This window comes from Cygnus olor, chromosome 14 (assembly GCF_009769625.2).
Source record: "Cygnus olor isolate bCygOlo1 chromosome 14, bCygOlo1.pri.v2, whole genome shotgun sequence".
Classification (NCBI taxonomy): Eukaryota; Metazoa; Chordata; class Aves; order Anseriformes; family Anatidae; genus Cygnus; species Cygnus olor.
The window spans coordinates 16655164-16674672 of NC_049182.1; the positions used below are offsets into that span (position 1 = coordinate 16655164).

Sequence of the window (19509 nt, forward strand, 5' to 3'; positions counted from 1 at the left end):
CTCTATTTTTCCTTTCTTCCCCTCAATTTGCTTATATATATATATATATATAAGCAAATATATATATATGCACACACACAACCATACACACACAGAGAGACACTTCATTTAAACCGAGAAGAAAAGACTAAAACTCTGCTACCAGTATGCTCCAGAGGTGTAAGATCCTATTGAGGAGTATCCCTTTCCAAACCTGGAGACAAAATATTCAAACAATTAACTTAAAATGTACACAAAAGAGGGAACTCTACAATCCACAGTTTGGGTGCATTAGCATTATAATTTTTCTTTGTGATATTTAGTGAATTTTTGTTTGATATCAACAAAAGAAATGTCTAAACACTGCTCTCAGGGATGCTTGTGCAAACACTGAAAGAGAAGGAAACTACTGTTATCCTGAAGGGAATAGTACTTTACCTTGCATGTAATGCCACAATAAATAATGTTAAGACAAAGTCTGTAACAGTTAAAAACACATAGCATATATTACTAATAGACTGTTTAATTCCTCTGTCAAAATTTAAATAAATCCTTATTATATTGCTTATTCGTTTTTGCTTTGTTTTTGAAAGTCAAGAGAGAGCTTGTATTCCATCTTATGAATATTCTTTTAGTGGAAAATTAATTAAATTATTAATAATTTCCCAAGGTTTTATTCCAAGCTCTGTGTTACTGCAAGTCTGATTGAGCTCACTAAAGGACTAGATCTTTTCTCAAAGCTTTTATAATAGAGTATTTTGGCCTTGACTGCAAAATTATCATGATAAGAAGAATCAATTTACAAATTATTTTTAACACAATATAGAAATCTGTTTGAAAATATATTTGGAAACTCGTATCACTGATGCTTTTTCCAGTTTACCATTAAAGTAGGGTACTTCTAGGACTTTTTTGTTTTAAAAAGATCTTGCAGGACTTCAGATTTCCCTTAAAAAACCTGGAAGCATTTAAATGTTTCTGTAGTTATTACCTTCTCCGTTCAAGTTGAAATCCTGTCCCTGTCACTCAAGGACAGGAGAATAAAACTCTCCAAAGCCTAGCACATACTTATTTTCCATGAATTTTATGGTATCTGAAATATAACAGACCTGATAACCAGTTGCATGTCTACACAAATGTCAGGAATAACTTAAAATAACACCAGATCTACTTCGCATAGGCAAAAATACAACTTACTTTGCCATATTCTCACTTGAAATTTAAGTTCAGATACTGGCTCTACAGACATTAATGGAACTTCACTCAATAGAAAATGAAGAACAGGAAGACCAGCTCAGAGTACACTCCTGCAGACTTTCTGCACAGTAGCTGTGGATCTGTAAATGCTAACATTTTAGCACATGTATTTCTCAAACTAAACCTCTAGATGAAAATTATGTATCAACAAATTATCTTGATCATGTGTCAATATATCTCCAGACTTTCTTTTAGAATTGGTGCACTGATTGTTTTAAATTAAGTTCAACAAAAATTTCATCATTCTTCCACTGTCTAGATTAAAAGATTCACTTCCACAGTTTTAAATTGCTGCCAGGGACCAGATTACTGGGAAACACACATATGCTTTTCTTTCCAGTGCACATGGCTAATTTTAAAAAAGTTTGCCAATGCATCTTTTCCATTTTATGGTACTCCCACAATACTTCAGACCCTCCTCCTAACATTTACACACCAGTATATTTTCCATAAGTAATAAATCTGCCCCTCTAAAAAGCTATGTACTACTTCATTTATTTTTTTTTTAATGACATCCAGAAGAAAAGATTTGTGTTATTTTAATATCTTCAACAAAAGCACCTATAGGTCAATATTTTATACATGTTAAGTTTTATACATATTTATTACTACTAATTTTGAGTGAGGAGGTCTGAGTGTCAGAGCAGGGATGCATGGGGCAGCAGACGCATGGAAGGGGCGCAAAGCTGACTCTGTCCTCGTGCTTCTTCGGATGGAAGATGCAATTCCACAAAATTAAAACAAAGGCTCAACAGATGATCAACAGAGTGGAATTAAAGAGAAACAGTTTAAACTTATAACAGAAATGTAAAGATCATTAAAATTCACTTGTGGCAAAGCTGTTCTAAGTTTATCATCATGAAGGGGTAGTCTTGCTTACTACATGTTGTTTTTGTGGACAAGAGGCAGACTAACTGAAGGGAGCTGGCAAAGCAGGACAACCTTTACAAGTATGCTAAGTGGGAATTACAACACTCGAAGTTGTCTGCTATTTAATACAGGAGCAAAAACCACAGTGCCATTACAGATGTCATAGAGTCATGGGATAGTTGCTACACAAATCTCCTGTTTGTCACCACTTTCTAACAATTAGGCATGTGAAGTTTGTACTTATGGTACTTTTTAGATGAGATGTCACTGTCTCAGCAACAGCTAAGAAATGAAAAAAATTACAATAAATAAATCATGTAATAAATCATTATAATAAATCATGCAGCTACACAGGTGGCGAATCTGAAGTCTAAAACAAACAAACAAACAAATAAATAAAAATTCAAAACCCTTGGAAGTTCCTTAAGCTTACAGAAAACTAATACCAGAAATGCAGCAGTAAAAATCTTTTGCTTTACCGAGCTATATATGCAGGAAGAAATACAGAAGGGTTTGATAGAGTTGGTCATGAACAGAGAACATGTGTTTCACAAAGCAACAATCAAAGCGCTGTGTGCCTGAATTAATTGCTTTGGGGCCAGGACTTCACCCACAGGTTGAAACAAGTGTCAGGCGATACATTGAGGATATCAGCAATGGTGAACAGATTCAAAACCCTCAGGAATATATTCAATGAAATACATGGCCTTCTATTTCAAAATTCAGGTTAACTTTAAGTCAGTTATTAACAGAGTGACGTAGGCTTTAAAATGGCACAGTTCTCCACACTATAAAGAACGTTGCTCACTTTTTCCAACCAGTTGAGAACATAGATTCCAACTCCACGATCACTTGTGTCATCCTGACAACACCAAAAAGCACAGATATGACATAAGTGGTTTATGGCACCAGACAAACAAACAAAAATTTTTAAAAATCAGTGTCACAAATCACAAAAGCTCATTTTAATGTTGGCTCCCCTTAAGTTCACAGCTCTTTCAGAGGCTTGCAATTGACAGATAACATATATAGAACAGCTAGATAGCTGACAGGAGAACAAGTCATTGTAGAGGCAGCAAAGAACAAAAGCAAGTGGTTATCCCTGCCACTGAGAAACACAGGGACCAGCCACTAGCCAGGATATTTGGGGTTAAAGCAACAGACACATCAGCAGATGTGAGCGGAGCAATGAGGTAAGGCTCCTACTGATACAGCAGCTGCGAACCACTAGGAAAACACTTTGCCAAGATGAAGGGGCACCACTGCACACACCTCCATGGCTGGCTGATTTTGGAGAGGCTGAATCTTTTTGAGCTGCTGCTCTTCTGAATGTTTTCCATTATATGCCATACAGTGCCAAGGACTATGGATTTTGCACTCCTCCGGGTAAGCCGAACAGAGCCAATCACATTAGAAGATGGAAGTATACAAAGGTGGAAAGCCAAACTGAAGTGAACAATACCAAATGCCAAGTGAATGATAATTTACACCGTCAACTTCTATTCTGCAACATTTCCATTTGTGCCTACCATCATTAGAATAATGAGATCCAGCAACATGTGTGGCAGGAGCGAAGATATGCAGTATAAATTGAAAATAGAAGAGAACATCCAAAAGTACTTTTTAATGTGTTTGATGTGCATTTCTGTAACTTTGAGAAACATAAGTACTGATTTCTACCCAAATATTATTTCATTCACAAACACCAAAGATATTTATTTGCTTGTTAGGACACCAATGCATTTCAGTACTAGTAGCATGAAAAGACAGGAAAAAAAAAAAAAAAGACCACCTGGAACATAAAGTAGATTTAAAATGACTTATAAAGAGGCTTAAAAGGTGTATATAATGCTAACGAAAAAATTATAATCCTGGAAGCTGTAAAATACTCAGGGAAAATAACACACCATAATGCCTGTTTCTTTCACCCTGTCACAAGCCAGTACTATCTGTAAGGAGAAAGTTTTGGGGGTTTCCATGCTGGTGGCTCCTCTGCCGAGCTTCTGCATGGTGGGGTGAGTGCTGCTCTCTTGCCCTGGCAGCTGGTAGCTCGCTGCCCCAGAGGGGAGATGCAAACTGACCCTGCTGGCCTCCGTGACAGCTACCTGCCCCTATAACTTGAGCACATCTCTACCCGGGGACACACAGGAAACTTGGTAACAGACTGATCATTTCAGTGTCAATACTGTTTTACGCTCACTCCTGATTTTGAAAATAAGCTCTTGTGATCAGGTGAGCAAAATATTTGTTGAGAAGGTTTCCTGCAATGGGAACAATATTTAAGATTAACTCAAGTACTCACATCCTATTAAAGGCAAAAATCTCTTTATTCATTATTAAATAAAAAGAAAATTCAAATAGTAATAATAAAAAAGAAATGACTAGGCATATTGGGGTTTGGACTGTATTCTCAAATTCAAACAGACTAACACTCATAAAGGGAAAAAAATCTTCCATTTTTTCACCTTTAGGAGAGGCTGCTATATTGACAGAGATATGAATAAACATAAAATCCACCATCCAGTATCAGAATTAGAATACTGAATATTGCTGATGGATTAATTATATTTTTCCAAGCTATTCAGATAATTAGACATACTAAGTTCAGAGCTATTTTTGCAATGATAATGGACTTGTTTTGTTGTGGTCTATTTAGCAAACTGTTGGACTTGTTTTCTAAAGCCTGTTTACATTCCTGTACATCCAAGCTTTATTGATATTCTGTCCTTTGGATTATAGTGTCATGCCAGTAACACCATGGAAATAGCTCAAGACAATATATACCTTGCTTTTCAGAGCTTCTACCACAAATAAAAGTACAGTACCTCTTCAGATTCTTCCTAAATTGAAAACGGGCATACTGTGCTAAATAACTTTTTAATAACGTTTTATGCATATGAACCTTAGACATAATGGCTTTCATTTAGCAAACTACTTCAGAGCTTGCATTATTTAAAATCGTTCAAAAATTTTATGTAACCTCACATCATGTATATAGCACTTAGCTAATTCACAAAAAAAAAAAAAAAAAAAAAAAAAGCAAAAAATAAACAACAAAAAAACAAAACAGAAATAGCTTTAGACTTCATTGGTCTCAATGCTTGTAACCTGTTTACATTTATGCATGTACGTGCATGAATGACCCTAATCAAACCAGTCAAATTCTTACCTTTATATCAGGTCAGCTTTTCAAGATTCAGTGTACAGTACACGAAAATGGACAACTGAAGTCCCACTGGTCCACTAGAGTCTAACATCAAATCAGCCAAATCAGCCCTTGCATTTATGCCGTGCTACCAAAAAGGAGTACATGAAGCGCCAGGTGTCCTCAGCCTCCAGCACAGCCCAAGACAACATTATGCAGCTTGTGCACTCAGATCTCCCCGCAAAAGCATGTAACCAGCACTGGTTATTGTGAAATATGGAAACCTTTCAACGGAAGCATTTATACAGCTTCACACTTTTTTGCACTCATTCAAAATCTTTGATTAAGCAACCAAAACAATTGTTCTACCTGTATCGAGAAATCTAACGTGCCACAAACCTCATGCATCACGTATGTGCATGCACACACTTAAGTCATACACATACATATTTGTAGTCATTCACGTTGTGAATAACCAAAAGTTGTGTAACATTTTTAAAAACCTCCGATCACTTAAAATTAGTATTCTTGAAAGGTAAAATTGTCTATTAAACCAAATATATCTCATAACATGTCTTCGTTGTTACATGTTACATATGAATAGAATCAAAATATGAAAGGCAACAGAAAGATCCGTAAAATTATATAAATAAACGTTGCTTCTTTCCTTCTGGGTACCATTACTTACATTGTGCAAATTTATTATGCAAAATAATATTAAAACAGAATCTGCATTTTACCCTTGGGTTCATTCAATATTCAAGATGAGTTATAGAAAAAAGAAGTTAATTTAGGATGAAAATAGAGCATTTAATAAGACTTTTAAAAATTGTCCTTCAAAGATCAGTTCAAACAGAGACCTGAAAGGAACAATGTCTGTTTTAGTGTAGGTCCATAAAAAACTCTACTTTTCACAAATATTACACATCCCAAAAATCCTGGAAGGACTGTTTTTTTGTTTTGTTTAAAAGGGGGGGGGGGGGGGGGAAGTGGACTGTGTACTATCAGTCAAATTATTGGAACACATATAAGAACTCTGATAGTTCTGAATACTAACTTGAATACCTTAGCCTTCTGAGTATTTTATTTCCAACGTTACAATTATGTGGGTTGGAAAGGATTACACAGTAGTGAATCACCTTATGTAAGCAAATTTTTAGATGAATTTCCATTGTGTGTTTTATCTTATAATCCCAAGATATAAAATTTCATCAATGCCTCATCTTCTCAAACTTTTATTAATCCCTCATGCAAATTAGAAATGAATATTTATTTATTTATTTTTTAAACATTCAGCCAAATCAGCTTTGTTGGTTTATTCCTGTAGCTTACAGTTTAGCTTGGGATTCATTTTCTCAGGGGACTGATATTCTCTGTCCATAACTGCTTTGCCTCTTTAAGCAATGCACTCACCATGTACAAGACTGGCATTGCAGGAATTTATTTCTGCATTCTTTATTGAAAAATACTATTCTTCAGGTGGCATTTGAACATAGTATAGTGTGAAATGATATTCATCTCCTTAAGGGGCAAACATCAATTCTGTCCTTGTATTACCCTTGAGTCTCCAAGAAAAAATGGAGATGATGCACATGAGAGCTGACATGCTGAGCATGAGATTGCACAGTGGTTTTGGTCAATTTAAGCGAGGATTGCACAGGACAACCCTGCCCTGACTTTGTGTGTCCTTCCCCTGGGCTAGTGCTCTGCTCTTACGAACATGTAGGGATCCAGTTCCTCCTCCACATCAGGCACACTCCTTAACCAGTAATTTTTTGACTAGATCCATAGTTTTAATTTTCTTCCTATCTGGTCACTAGATGGTCGTTATACAGACAAGGTAAAAACACAGCTTACAGGCGGAGCAGAGTAGGACCATTCATTCCAGCGCTGGTCACCCTGAGATCATTTCCTCTAAGCTGGTGCACAATGATACCCTGAGATGAAATTTCAGATTGTCTCCACCTGCTCACAATGGAGCCACACCTTATGGTTGTCACAGCGTGCGGTAATTCTGGAACAGGACTGGCAGAGAACAACAGGGAGAGCTTTGCAACCACTATGTACCGATCCCCAAAACAGAGAAAGAGGAATAAAGCAGCTAAAGTTACTAAAGCTGCAATAGTATACCTCTACCGTGTGTTCAGAAAGCATCCCAAATCACGGACCAAAGATCTGTCTTGTGAAAGAGAACTTGTGTGTCCAGCATTTCTTTTTTTGCTGTCCATATTGGTTCATCTCTCATTACGTGAAACCACTTCCTTCAACATAAGGCAACAAAACATGACTCTAAGTCAGTCTACACTTCTCCATCTAGAATAGATTAAATTGCAAACAGCAATTAAAAATATTGTACATTTCCAGTGTTTTCTCTCCCCTCTCTAAAGGAATAAAACCACTGCTGACACAGGAGGAAGTGAATTGTTCTTGACTGATGCTTCAAAACCCCTTTGAACTCTTCTGGTGATTATGACTCTCAATTTCAGATACAATGCCTACAGTGAATGAGCATCTACTGCCCCATAAACAAGCCACAAACCATTTGTAGTCGTCTGCTAGAATAGAATTTTTCATCCCCCTTGGCATCTGGGTTTCTCACCTCAAATGACCTGTTAAAACTCAAAACTTCAACTCAAAAATAATTCATATCACAAAACAGTCTTAAAGGACAGCAAGAACGTACATATTTGTTCAAAGGTGCTCAAGAATCACTGACAATGGAAAATCAAGTAATCTTTGTGCTCCAGGTCCCAGTATTTCCAGCTAAAATGCATTAAAAGGAAAAAAAAAATAATCAAGTTTATTATCCCTATTTACAACTTGTGGTGTGATATTTTCCTTTATAGCATTCTGAATCTTCTACCTCCTGAGAACAATGAACGTCAGAAAAGAATACAAGGAAAAAATCGCTCTTGCTTTCAAGAATATAATTTCAGAAATGATTCACTGGAAATAGTGTGGAACGAAAGAGAGTTGGAATAAAAGATGAAAATGGCTATTCTATTTGCTTTGTATTAATTCTGCTTTAATCTCTGTGTAAAGACTAGGTATTTCTAGGTGTGGGGCATGGCAAGAAAATGGAATGAATGAGACATCAAAATGATGTAACAGTGCTTCCTGTTGTTACAGAGAGCATTGTGTATGTCCCTATGAGATGCTTATCTGCTCTGCACACCTAATACCAGCAAAAGTAAGGACAATGCTGAGATTTGTTTTCCAATTTGTCTAAGTTGGTTTAATGAGGCAATTTATTTATACATTTCACAAAATCAAATCCAGATGAATCATCTATTCATATAAACATCTAACAGAAAACAAACTTGATTAACTGAATTCTTCTCTGTTCTTGAATTAAACCAGCAAGCTAAATAACTTGAACTTTTTTTTTTTTATCTCAGTTTTTTAAATGGCCATTGGAAACTTTGTTCCCCCTCTTCTGAGAAAAAAAGAAACTAAATCAAATTTCAGATGCTTACGTCTCTGCACCACAATGAAGCACTGACCCGAACATCAATGCTGGACTAACTCCTTAGGACCAGGGAGGCTAGTAGACTATACAATTATTCCACTAAGCCAACATGTTATTTCTATAAATTGATTATTAAAAGCCTAGAAAATGTTATTATGAGCCTGTCACACTACTTTTAAAGTAAACTTTGTTTCTTTTCCTTTCATCTCTTTCTGCCTACTGCAATTAAGTGAGTATTTGATTCATGAAATGCTCAAAGATCAAGATGACAGCAGACATCCATTTGCCCGTGGTACAATGTCAAAATGCAGGGGTAGGAAACAAAAGTGCTACGATTATTTTAAGGCAGATGAACAGTAGGTATCCCAGCAATGCAGCACCATAATGGTAGCACTACCAAATACCGTGACACATCATAACCTGAATCAAAAGCCTTGATAAGCCAATAGATAAAATCCACCAGCTGGTCTTTGTCCCGTTTAGCAAGATGCTGTTCCTGCTGCAGCTGCACCTGGGCAGTGGGACCAGACTGATGCCACCACTGAAAACCTGTAACTGAGCTTGCCATTTAGTAAAGCCCTCAGGTACATGGTGAACTTCCAAGTGCAACTTTGTATGTTTAAGCTTTTTCATGTTCACTGTCACATGCTTCTCTTTTGACTACTGGGTTCAGGTTTATATTTTAAAAATAGCTCCCTAAGTGTTTTGCTACAAGGTACATTCGCAAGGGAATCCAAGCAACAACAGAAAAGTGAGCCCTTGGCTGCCATCCCCTTTTTGCAGTATCTAACTTGGGAATGGTAGCCACTTCTAGGGAAATGCATTTAAAATGCCTAAAACAAATCAAATTTTTGAATTTTGTGGAACAACATTCCCCTGATTTTTCTTTCCCATCTTACAGACTTAGACTCCATTTTATCATGGCAGCATTCAGCCAGCAAAATATTTGCATTCAGCTTTAAGCACATCTGTATATTTACATCAACAAGATTATTTAGGCAGCAAAGAACTGGTTTATATGTCTTCTGGAGTTACACAGATAGCTCAGCATCTTCCATCCTTTAATAAAGCGAGGCTAAACCAGAACCCTGATAAGAAATTATCATAACTAGTTAGGAAATACAAAAATACTTCTGTGAAATACATGTATTTTTTTGTTATTGTTTAAACTTTTTCCCAGTTTGTAGGATTTAAGCTGGACCAATTTCTAGCTCTGAAAAAGGGATTCACAATACCTTTTACCGCTGTTTAAACCTCTATCAAAATTGTTTAAAGGTAACAGACATGGTTTTATGGAAACAAAATGGATTTCTTGGTAAATACTTTACAAAATAGATTCAAGAAAGGACTGACAGAAACCTACTAAAATGTATGAAGAATGTCAAAAAAGCTTATACTAGTTTTCACAGAATCACAGAATCATCTAGGTTGGAAGAGACCTCCAAGATCACCGAGTCCAACCTCTGACCTAACACTAACAAGTCCTCCACTAAACCATATCACTAAGCTCTACATCTAAACGTCTTTTGAAGACCTCCAGGGATGGTGACTCAACCCCTTCCCTGGGCAGCCCATTCCAATGCCTAACAACCCTTTCGGTAAAGAAGTTCTTCCTAATATCCAACCTAAACCTCCCCTGGTGCAACTTTAGCCCATTCCCCCTCGTCCTGTCACCAGGCACGTGGGAGAATAGACCAACCCCCACCTCGCTACAGCCTCCTTTAAGGTACCTATAGAGTGTGATAAGGTCACCCCTGAGCCTCCTCTTCTCCAGGCTGAACAATCCCAGCTCCTTCAGCTGCTGGGATTTTCAGCAATATTTTCACCACAAAACAGTAGTTTTGTAAAAAGATAAGAGATCTTTATTCATAATGAACAGATTTATGTATTTGCTTACAAATCCACCCCATAACACAATTTAATTTAAGGAATCAGTGTTTAGCATGACTTGCTGGCTTTGGACTAGAGCTGTGGGCTTGGTCATGCATAGGGCTGGCTGCTATGGCTCAGCTCCTTGAAACCGGCGGGACCAGTAACCAGCCCTAGATACCCTGCAACACATACTTTTCTAGTCACACCACCCTGTTCACCACTCTGTAGAAAGCCTTTCTTCCCATGCCCCTCCAGGATTAAGAAGACAAAAGGCACAGACAGAAGCTGCTTACCTACTTCTCACTTGGGTGGTAAAGCAGTTCTTTTTTCTTCCCCAGTGGTGGACCTTACCCCAGGGGACGCAGGGAGCACCTCCTGCTGCCAGAGGGGGGAAGAACAAGTCCTGTTGGTCTATGAATCCTTGTGCTATACACCCTGAAGCAGGGTGCTTGCTTTAAATCACAGGACTCTGAGATTTCTTTCACTGCCATCAGTTCAAAGCACCCTTTCCTGGCTATATGAAGCACTCTGCCTAGCTATGTGCAAATAGATTTCTGGGTACCTCCTCCTTCACGATGTGTTTTGAGAGCAGCTGACCAGCGTTACTGCCACAACCATTTAGGACACAGGCCTCTTAACAAACAGAAGAAGCTGGAGGAAGATGAAGGAAGAAATGAGCCAAGGAGAAGAAAAATTCCCACACCATTTGTAGTAGTAACTACCACTGCTCTCTACTCTCAAGGGAGTAGAAAGAAGCTAGGTGTTGACTTGTGTGATCTGAAATGGCTTTTTGTTGTAAACATGCACCTGGAGACAAGACTAGCAAAGGGTGTTTTGCTAGGGTATATTTTCAGTGATGCACAACCTTTAACACAAGGTAATCATTTCATGTATGAAGCCCAGCACTAAATATGCATTTAAGGATGTCAATTTCTGTCTATTCTCACCTCCACTTAAAAACAGGGATGTGGTCATTTTAAGTTCCTCCTAGAATTCAACCACCTGAGCTGAACCAAGCAGCAGTGTTTTTAGAGATATCCAGCAAACGTAACAGGTGTGCTGAAAGACACAGGACTTTGTACTTAAGTAGTTCCTTTAAATCAGTCAGGAAAAATAGTACTAAGTATTCCACATAATAATGCACTGAATTAATTCTTCAAGACCACGTGAACACAAAAAGAAAGGACTCAGTAACATCTATGATGAATAAGAACAAATACTACAGACTAAGTGTTACTCCCACAAGGCCACTATCCTGAGCATAACAGGCAGGGCTTCAATCCTACGCAAACAAATATGGGAACTCAGCAGTACTTAATATTTTTGAAAATCTTCCTACAAAGTAGATTTCTAAGCTTGTCTATATTGTAGTGTATACTTAGATTCATTACAAACTCTAGGCAAGTACTTCATGGAAGGATTTTGCCATGAGCTTTTACAAGCTACTATTTCAAGTGACAATTTTCTGAGTTTTATAATTCCCCTTTTCAGTGAAGATATGAAGTGCTTTCAGCTGATGAAACCCAGTTAGTCATTTGCAAACACCTCCCTTAGCACTCTCCTGTTCCACACATCTTCAACAGCACACACCCATGTCCTTAGCTTTCCTGGGCCCAGATCAGGAACTGGAGCTGACAGAGGAAACCGGACCATGCTACATCTGGGATGCAGCTACCGACAGATCTAAGGCACCATTCTGGCATCAGGGATTAATAAATGTTATAGTACCTTAATCACACTTCTATTCGAAGCATGTTTTGTGCTCTGAGGCTTGCAGAGAAGTTTCATAAGGGAGAAAAAGAAAGAAAAACAACAACAGCAAAAAAACAACTTCAATTGTTCAACATACAAAGGACCCTTTTTGTGTTGCTGAGGCAGCACACAGTACCCAGTCAGCAATGAAAAAGTAGACTCTATCTGTGTTCTTATAACGCATATGTATGAAAAAGATACCCTCTGTTTAGTCAGTGTCATCACGTAGGCAGTTTGAGTCATGTTAACTGTTCAAATATTTAAAAAGTCAAATGTATTCATTCGTATTTTTTAAACTTCAAAGTCCTCACGATAAATCTTATTTTGTGAGAAGAGCTGCCTTCTTCGAACTAAGCAAAATAATGGCTACAGAAAGAGATTTAAATATCAAATCTTTATTTGCCAGAAGTTCGATCCTAGAGACTTTACTCTGTCACAGTCTTTGAAGTTAATATGGAGTTTTACCTGAAGAGGACAAAGATTTAGCATTGACTTCTAGCTTCTTAATTGCTTATAAAGCATGCAGGCAGCCTTTTCTTTGCTTTTCATGAAAGCTCTCAAGCACAGAATTAGGCTAGTTGCTACTAAAGCTTCATATGACTGTTCAAAACAGCCACCATCTGCTAAGAAGTGGAGAGAAGTGCCAGTTTCTCTTCTGAAGTCGCTATCACAGCACATGACAAAAAAAAAAAAAAAACAGATAGAAAAGAACAGTGATAGTTCTTTCAAACTTTTGTTTTGGTATAGAACATAAGAAGGGAAAACTGTTCACTCTTCACTAGCTTTATAATTGATGGTAGAAAAAAGCAGAACTGCGGCCTGCTTTTACAGGTAGAACAGTGATCTTTTCACCTCCAGGACAGCTCTTTTGTCTAACACAAGTTCCTAGATAAATGGAATTTGGTGTTCTGCTCTGCAATAGTAGTTCATATCAGGAAGCTAATGGCCATACGTAATTCAGAACAATCAGCAGTCTTTGGCAAAGAGAGACTCAGTGCTAAGCTATCACAGGCTGTGAATCAACCCTTATCCTTAGGACAGGTGTCATCAGGAGAAAAGGGTGGAGATCAATAGCAATGCAGCATAATGACAGCATACATTTTTGACCAGATGCACAGTATCTAGTTTTGTGAATAAACAGCCGTCACTCTCCACTTTCACTGTTACTCCGACCTTCAATGTCCCACCCACTTCCAGGAAGGGAAGGAGTAAATGAAAAGAGAAAATTACAGTGCTAAAACAATTACAGTTGCAGACATCACCTTTCAAAATTTAGATCTCAGCTACTGGGGGAGGTTGAATGTATTAGGTCTGACAGCTATAAAGTTAAACACTTTATAGATACAAAAACTGTAAAATAGCTGTGAAAAGCTTTCCACTAAAATCTTAACCACAAGCAGCATCTGCAAATTCTAAACTGCCTGTCAGCAAAAGGAAATTCAGAATTTTGATCAGTGCTTAGCTTTTTGAAGACAGTTATGCTGAAACACCCTCTACTCTATAAGCTATATCCCTTGTTTGTCAGTGAGTCAGTTCCTGTTAATAAGTCATGCAAAATGATGCAGACTGAAGTTACGCAAAGAAAATTATCTTTCTTGAGACTACTGTGTTAGCTGATTTGCCTACTTAACATGTTGTGACAGCTTCAAGATCTTGAAACTGTCTAGATATATACACAAACCATTAAAAACTCCAAGAAAAGCTTCATTTGAAATAATAGCAAGTGTCAAAATATCTTGGAAAACATAAGGCAATAAAATATTAATAACAAAACAGCTGTTTAACAGCATCCTACCAAACACTTACAACATGTTGGTGTTATTTATACAAGAAGAGAGGGTATGTTACACTTATAAAATGATGTCCTACGGTTCTCCGGGATGCTTTTAAGCACACATCAGGGGAGAGGGAAAATAAATAAATAAATAAGAGAGCTATTTAACTATATATAAATATAACCAGTGTAGTAACAAAAATGACAACTTACTTAGCTAAAAAGCTTTCTTTATACACTGACTTTTGACAGCCTTCAAGAAAATAAGAACAAATACTGCCTTATTCTGTTCTTAACATTTTCATTACCTGTCAGTGATTTTTGGTTGCTAGTTAGTTTGTTTTAAAATATCAAACACACAACCCCATATGGGCTGAATAAGCTTAAGTAGACCTGTATGACCTCCACCTCTAAGAAACAACAACAAAAATTTCAGACTGCACCCTGGATGTGTGGATGACTCTACATGATTAAGCATCATCAGAATTAAGAGGGAGTGCACAGGGCACTGAAAAACAAAATTGCAGAGGAGTCATAAATGCATAAAAAATTTTTGATGGTCTCCAAGTTTGACAACATTTTAAATACACAAACTCTTTCTTCAAAAACTAGATAGTGACAGGTTTTAACACTCCAGTCTGAACCTGCAGTTCTAAAACTTGAAGAGTATTGAGTAGTTGCCCTTATGAAAAAGGCTGCTTCATCATCTTTTTCAGTTTGATTTTCTGTACTCTTCAAAAAACAAACAAACAAAAAAAACTTTACTTTTAGCATGCCATTTTCTTAATGAGAAATTGATGAATGATGACATCTGGCAAGAGAAAAAAAGCATATGGTCTAACTAGCTGTTTCTACAGAGGTTAAAATCAGCTTTGCAATTTTCTCTGGTTGCCACTGTGATTGACAGATCATCAAATAAATCACTCATTCTTCTCCCTCTCTGTGCTCGTCTCTGTACCATCAAAGGCACTAGGGGGTAAATTTGCACTGTACTGTATGAGGAATTAGACACGCAAGATCCATTAACATAAATGGGATTTTTGCACCTAATTCCCTGCACACCATGCTGAAAAATGTAGCTGTAGGATATAATATTCATGTTTTTTCTTTATTCTATTTATAATTTTTAATTATTAATTTCTAGCATAATTGGTTTCTTTTAAAGAAAATGAAATGTCTAGTAGGTTACCTAAAATATTGTTTAAGACCCCTTGGGCTCGATGCTGAAGATGGCAGGGAATGTGTGCGTATGCAATCCAAAAACCCCAAAGAAACTAGGGTGAAATGGGATTGTTGATCACACATTCAAATTAGCTCTGCTTTCCTTCACAGCTATTACCTATACTTTACTTCTTTCAGTCCCATCCATCTTAACCCCACCTCTCCCAAAAAGTAATCAAAACGGATATAGTACGTGAAAATTCAAAGAAAGTACAGCGTGTTTTAAACTCATTCAGTCACTTGGGTTTATTTATTTATTTATTCATTTTTTAAATCAGAGCTACTGTGGGTCAGTGGGAACAGAAGGGTGGCGTTTTCAAGGCTTTATCTTTCCTGATCCTGCAATCCCTCAAACCACTGGATTAAAGCAGTTTTTGTGAATGATACTTAAGTGCAGCCTAGTGCAGTCCGATTCTGTTCTTGTGTTTTTATTGAAAAATTCTGAAATTGATTTGAATTATCTCATTACAATCCGCAACAACTTTAAGTCATTCATTTTGATTTTGGTAAATGTTCAAATAATCACCCTGGGTTGATCAACCCTTCCCCCCCCCCCCCCCCCATCGGCTTAATGGCTGGATTGAGAAAAAAATAATTCAATTGCTTTGACATTAAAATGAGGCATGAAAAGTTCATGCTTGTGATTTTTTTTTTTAAACTAGAATGCTTCCAGTTACAGAATATAATACATTTCAATAAGCAGTCACCATCCTCCTTTTTTGTATCTTGACCTGGCAAAAGCACTAGAATGAATTGTTGAGACTGATGTTTGTCAATGTTAAATCTGTGTGGTATGACTAACATCTCTAAAGATTCAAAGAGGAGTGGTGCTTGGCACTGGAAGGCTTAAGAAAAGAGAAGAAAAAGGAAAAAGCTATGGAAGATTAAAAGAAGAATAAATGAGCTGAAGAGCAACAGAATTGAGATGGCTGAGTTTGCTACCATACTGCTTAAGATCTGCAGACGTGACGTGACACTAATAAATTGCTGGGTCAGACAAATAACTTGTTGTTTTTATTAGGGATTGAAGAGAAGCCAAAGCAAATTCTGTATCAGTTAAGGAAGTTGACAGTGAGGAAAGTAAGTCAGACACCAGGCATTTGTTGAGGGAGATTGTGAGATTTCGACATACTAGTCAAAAAATGAAGAGTCCAAAATAGCTGCTAGCTCGCAGCTCTGAGCAAGAAACGTGTTTTTGAAAGTGGTGAGGAAGAAGGAGGAGAAGTGCTGGGAGATTAAATGCCTCATTCATTTTTGGCTAAGACGAATATTACAAGAAAACGTCAATGGAACATGCCAGAGATACAGAAAAATAGTAGGAGAAAGAAGACAGATCAGAACGTTAGTGTTAATCTTGCAACCTATTCAACACATTTACATTTGAAAGACACATTCTAAAATTAAGATACTGTTAGGATGTATTTCCAGTGTTTGGTGCCACATTTTCTTCAATACTGTCACAATCTACTTTTTAAGAAGTCTAAATTCACAGGCTACATAAAGGTTGTTCTTATAAGAACGCTATGAAAACAAAGGTTGTTTTCCTGTCTTGGTCCCTTTCTGATAAAGCCTGATGAACACTCCCTCTGTTCTTTACTGTTGTTTTATACAGAACAGGCTTGTTTTGAACAAGAATTTTAGTAAGCAGCAGCCATGTCTGAAACAATTTCTATAAAACATTCTGCTTACTGTTTAATCTAACAGCTTTACACATCACTTCAGCAAACAAAGAAGGGCAAACCTGGGCCCATTTGTTTCTTGTATGACAAATATAAAGAGTATATTTTCACATAGTATAATGGGGCTTTTCTACTTTCTTTTTCCTAGGTTTTTGTTTCTTTTCACTTTTCAGAAACATTGATTGAGAAAATAGTGCACTCTCTTCAATTTTCAAATGGAAAAACACAGCAAGCCTGTTAGCTTCTGTAGATATTTACAAGTTTATACAGATTTTTTTTTTTCTCTCTTGCTACAGCAAAATACAATGGAAGAAATAATTCCTGTTCATATTAATGCTCTTTCAAATGTTAGGGTCTAGTTTATGTTTACAACATCTCATATGGTCCCCTTGTATCTGAGATTACCAATTATCCAACTGCTGTTACTAGCTTCATTTCTGCTAAGTACGAATAACTTTTTTCAAAGTCCTAAAATTGTTCAGATGGAGCTTGTTTGGATGCCTCCTTAAATGGATATATTTGTCTTCATTTCTCTGTTGTACTAATTTTCATTGTCCCACGATGAAGATAATTTGAACCTATCACTATATTTCTAATGCTTCTAGAACTTCTACGCTGTTTTCATTTACCAAGAACTTATGGGACTCCAACTGAAACTGAATCCCCTGTGAAAATATTTTCCTTTTACTCTTGCTAGATTATAACGAACATAATTAATAAGATAACACTAGGCAATTCAAATACTGTGTCAAACACAGGATATGACAATCAGAACCCAATAGACCCAATTTTATTTCTATTAAAGTAATGACAAAATACCTGCCAAGTTACCAGAGACCATGCCAAAGGAGATTAAATCTTGTTAATAGCATAGAAAAAATCTATATTACTTCCTTGAGATTGGTGATAAAAGATTACATAAATATTTTCCCTTACAGGTAACCACTAACCCTCTTGCACTTAACTGTTAAGTTCTTTTTTTGGCGAAAAGAAACACGAAACACTCCTGGTAACATACTTGAAGCATGCAGATTTTTTTGGTTCAAGTTTCAGAGCTCGCTTCCATTCCCTTGGGGATATTGTTCTCTGGTGCTTGGAAGAACTGAATTTTCAACCAAGGCCACAAGTTGGTATATAGGAAGAGTGATTACTAGTTTAATTTATATGCATATATGTAAAATCTATAATAAATATGTGTATAACCTAAGTTGCTTTCATTGTAGTTTTTAGTTAACTTGTTTTGTTCAATAGATAGGAAAACTTCAGGCATTGTCAGGCACTGTAAAGCACTGTGACACTTGAAAAAATATCAGGCCCTTAGCATCTTGGTCCTGCAGCAAAACTGCAAGATTCGTTGTTATAATGTAGTTGAGCACATTAACAATACGTTCCTTTAAAATCTCTAATGAAACTGCTATTTCCCATAACATTTCCCCAGCATTACTGTTATTTAAATATGACTCTAGCTCCCTTGTCATCTATCTTGCTTTTCTGTAAGCTGATTATAATCAATCAGACTTATCAGTAATGTGGTATCTTGAGTTTATTATTTCATGAACTTTATTGAAAGGGTCTCTTCTTCCTCTGCTCATAACCAAGATGACTCTGTACATGCTGCTTATGGTAAAACCGACCACTTTTGCAGTCGTATCACTATGCACGTTAGCATCCAGGTTTTTTTCCCACTACAACCTTGAGGTCTCTCAGTACTATTTCTTCAGTCATTTCCTTTCAGTTGTATGAATTTTCATTTTCCCACAATGAACTTTCCTAAGCTCATTATGAAATCTTACCAAAAAAAAAAATATTGACAGATACAAGGCAATACTTTTATTTTCTTTCCTAGAATTGCTGAACCATGATGCTGCAAAGACAACCTTAAAAATCATCCCAAACTTCTCTGTAATGTTTCCTTCTCTTTTTTTAGAGGCACATTTTTACTAGGCTGCTTAAGAAATTGTTTCATAAATTCTAAGCCACGTTTATTCAAATGAACTGCAGCCAGTGCTGTAATTACAGCCAACTGGGAGGTACAATTATTATTATTTTTCATTACTTCGACATATGAAATAATGTTCTTTCACTGGTCAACATAATTCTGTCTCCACACTTCGCTTTATGCTCTAGAATCTTCCTACCTCATAAGAACATCTTCTGAGCAAAATTCATCTACAGAAAATGACAAAAAAAATCAATGAAAGTAATTGTCAACATGACTACTATTGACTTTACAATACCATATACCTATGAACTTTTTTTTTTTTTTAATACTGATGGAGATGCTTTTCCTGTCTGTCATGGCTGGGACAGAATTTTGGCTCGGACAGAGTTAGTTTTCTTCATAGAGTCTTCTATGATGCTATGCTTTAGACTTCTGATGAAAACCGTGGCAGTAGCGCTCCGATGTTTTGGTTGTTGCAGAACAGTGTCCCATTGAGTTGAGGATGTTGCAGCTCCTTGTGCTGCCCTGCCAGTGAGAAAGCTGGGGGTG

At 36.8% G+C, this 19509-nt stretch overlaps 1 protein-coding gene and 1 long non-coding RNA gene across 2 annotated transcripts in view; one reads left to right on the forward strand and one right to left on the reverse strand.

The window, feature by feature from the left end:
• TENM2 (teneurin transmembrane protein 2) overlaps window positions 1-19509 on the reverse strand; it is a 1590996-nt gene that overhangs the window by 767774 nt on the left and 803713 nt on the right. The window lies entirely within an intron of this gene.
• On the forward strand, window positions 8407-12328 carry LOC121078202. The gene is made up of 2 exons (XR_005824492.1): window positions 8407-8441; window positions 12084-12328. It is a non-coding gene; the product is annotated as an uncharacterized LOC121078202 (long non-coding RNA).